Below are 4,024 nucleotides of genomic sequence, written 5' to 3' on the forward strand. Positions count from 1 at the left end.
ACAATAATAAGGCAATGTACACTATTTTATGAGAAAAACTCCCCACTAAGGGCCCCCGAAAAGTTTCGCACCGGGGCCCCTGAGACCGTCGCTACGGCGCTGGATACCACAATGGCCTAATTTTATTTCTCATGATATTTCGAGAATAATGCAAATTTTAATGTTTTTTAAAAAAATGTAGGTGGCATTCCTTTAGAATCGTAACAACTTAACCCTTAAATGGTAACGTCATTTTCCGCCCCTTTAAATGGTATCGTCGGGTAACTCGTGTCTGGCACTTTGAAAAGTGCTGTAAAGTGCTCTAAAAAATTCCGAAAAATTCATAAAATCTCATCAACTATCCTAGTATAAGGATCAATCACTATGTTGCTGATTTGATCATTTGTTTAAACAATTTAAATTGTTTTTTTTATTCTCTTAGTCAAATAAACAAATAAAAACGTGAAGAATGCACCATTTTGTTTAAAAAATCATAACTTTGGATGTAATTAATTTTTTTTTAATCAAACGGAGAATTAAAGCTTAAGAATGGTACTTTAAGAAAAATTGAGATTCTGTATAAATAAAAGGAATGCTCGTTTTGAGCATGAAACTCGAGTTTTTTCAAAATACGTAGAGGTCACTCGTGCCTTTTCGGAATTTCGACTGGCTCCTACGAACGCTGTTTACGGACGAAAGTGACGGCACTTGGGGAGCTTATAGCCTACTAGTATAAAATTATTTAGGGTATAGTCTGGGTCTGCCCCCACCCTTCTCTCCAAGCTAGCAAGGGGAGAAGGTTTGGGAAGGTTTGGGCAAGGCACGAGTGACCCGACGCACAGTGGGGAAAAAAGCACTTTTTTGGGACAAAAATCAGCTGGCTCTTCAAATCTCAACGGATCAGAGCTTTTTTTTGAAATACTCATGAAGGACCGTACTTTAACGTAGAGATGTACGTTTTTTGAATTTGTTATTTAATGATTTGTTATTTAACTTAAAAATTGTATAGAATTAGTAAATTTACTTTTGCTGAATAAAAATTCAACTCGCAGATATATATCCTGAATTTTGGTAATTGTTATAAACAAATTAATGCATATAACTGTTATCTGCTGCTTCTTCGGAATTCGAATGTATTTCTTACATAGATTTGGTTATAAAAATGTAAAGAATTAATTTTTAATTGCGAACAAGCACCAAACAACAATAATAGTTAATTGTTTAAACAAATTTTATAAACAAATTCACTTATTTGACATATTCATGCATCGAAAATTGTGTTTTTCTGTGGAATCATTTATCTTTATGTGAAGAACAAGAATTTTCCATATTAGAGTTCCATGAAACAACATTTGTCATTGTTATAAACAATTTTTATACAAAAATGCACTTATTTGGCATATATATGCATTCCAATTTTCTCTTTTCTATGGAATCATTTATCTTCATGTGAAGAACAAGAATGGTACACATTAGAGTTCCATGAAACAACAGTTGTCATTTTTATTAACAATTTTTATAAACAAATGCACTTATTTGGCATATCCATGCATTGAAAAATTTTCTTTTCTATGGAATAATTTTTTTTCATGTTAAGAACAAGAATGGTATACATTAGAGTTTCATGAAACAATATTTGTGTGAATTTATTTATGAAAATTTGTTATAACAATGATAAATTTTGTTACATGGAACTCTAATGTGTACCATTCTGTGCTTCACATGAAAATATATGATTACACAGAAAAGAAAAAATTTCGATGCATAAATATGCCAAATAATCTAATCGGATTTCCGAGTTCTTATTGAATAAGTCTCAGTTCGGATTTCCAAACTAAACTTTTTAAATTTCGAGCGAAGTTCCTACGTCAATCTGGTTCAGTGTGGAAATTATCAAGTGTAATCTAATCGGATTTCCGAATTCATTTTTAACTATAGTTTCAGTCCGGATTTCTAGACTGAACTTTTTAAATTTCGAGCTAAGTTCCTACGTCAATCTGGTTCATTGTGGAATTTATAAACTATAATCTAATCTTATTTCCGACTTCATTTTTAACTAGTTTCAGTTCGGATTTCCAAACTGAACTTTTTGAATTTCGAACTAAGTTCGTATCTTAATCCGGTTCAATGTGGACATCATCAACTGTAATCTAATCGGATTTCCGAATTTATTTTTAATTAGTTTCAGTCCGGATTTCCAAACTGAACTTTTCAAATGTCGAACTAAGCCCCAACGTCAATCCGGTTAAATTTGGACATCCGCCATCTGTAATCTATTCGGATTTACGAGTTCTTTTTAAATAAGTCTCAGTTCGGATTTCCAAACTGAACTTTTCAAATCCCGAACTAAGTTCCTACGTCAATCCGGTTCAATTTGGACATCCGGCATCTGTAATCTATTCGGATTTCCGAGTTCGTTCTGAATAACTTTCAAATTAATAATCTGTAATTTATTCGGATGTCCAAGTTCAGTACTTTTAAATTAATTTCTTCTTTATTGATAATGTTTTCTATAGAGGACCTTTCAGCCTTAAAAAAGGAAGTCGAATCAACGCCTGCAAGAAGGTTAGTCCGACCTCCAGCAAGGACTGTAGATTCCGCTTCCGATATAACAGAAAGCGAAGAAGAGTGTGGCCCGAAAACACAAGCTAAGGTACGTACCATTGTTTTTTCAATTTTTTTGAAAATAAGAAGCATAAGGATAAAAATTGAGATTTTATGGAAATGATCTTATTTATTAACTTAAATGACTAACTTAGTAACTAATTTGACTGTTCAGAGACTGACGGAGGTTGAATTTGCTACAACTGCACTAAACAATCGAACAATGTAACAATGTAAATACTAAATATGGAACTGATGTTGGTAAATAATGTTTAAAAATCAACGTCTTTTAGAAATACTGATTGCAAAGTAGGTTCAGATATGTTCGAAAAATTGGACTAAACTACAAAAAATCTCAACTTTTTGAGAAGTTATTGCGCAAAGAAATTTTTTGCGATGCTCTTTTGTATCTTTGTCATCGAATATGTGATCATGATCAATTGAATAATAATTACTGCATTAGAGTAGGTTTTGTTATACTTATATAGGGTCCAGAAAAAAAAGCCGAATTCGTAATAAGCACCCTTCCAAGAGGAAAGATTGTGCTTCATCCATATCGAAACTCCCCGGAAACATAGAAAAGCATATTTATCGTTGGGATTAGGACTAAGACCACTTTTGCTACTCGGTTTACCTTATCATCTTTATCTACAGTTCCCCGAAAAAGAAAAAATACCAAATGTAAAATTATGATAAATAGACTATATCAGTTCTAATTATTCCAAAAAATTTGAGGGGGAAAAAAGGTCGATCTCATAAGAGGCAAATCCTCTACATTTGACCTATAAGACTGAACAACAGTATTAATACTTAAAGTAAGGTTTAATAGGTTAAGTGTGCACCACGAATCTGGGGGTGCAAAGAAAACTAAGTCAGAAAATGGCGCGTAACGAACAGTTTGAGTATCAGGTGGGTTTGATGGTTGAGGAGGCTAAGAGAGAGGGTACCTACAGTACTATTGATCTTGGCAGCTTCATCCAGGCAAATAAGGCGAAGGCAAAATCGGATGCTCTGATGTGATTAATGGATAATATCATCTATCCATCGCAATCCGCTACCGAGAAAAATATTCCTGTAATAGAGGGCAAATGCCACCCTACTGATAATCAGGAAGATCCCAGCAACAGTGGTACCAATAACACTATGAGTGCTGGCTCCACTTCAGATAGTACAGCTATCTGTAGTGATGAGGTGGGTTGTCAGAATGATTCTGTCGCATTCTGGTCTGATAATGAGGACCCATCGGGTAGTGGTGTTTCTGGGGAGGACCAAGCACATGACTGCTTACCTTCTGAGGAATGTGACTACTTTATTGGTAATGTCGAACAAACAGCAGCTGTTCGGTTCGGTTTTGATTCCACTAGAATCAAACCGAAGGGCCTATGACAAAGCCACCGAACGCGTCCTCGGGTTGCAGATAGAGGGTCCCTGTACCAAGGGT

The sequence above is a fragment of the Belonocnema kinseyi genome, chromosome 7 (assembly GCF_010883055.1).
Source record: "Belonocnema kinseyi isolate 2016_QV_RU_SX_M_011 chromosome 7, B_treatae_v1, whole genome shotgun sequence".
NCBI lineage: Eukaryota > Metazoa > Arthropoda > Insecta > Hymenoptera > Cynipidae > Belonocnema > Belonocnema kinseyi.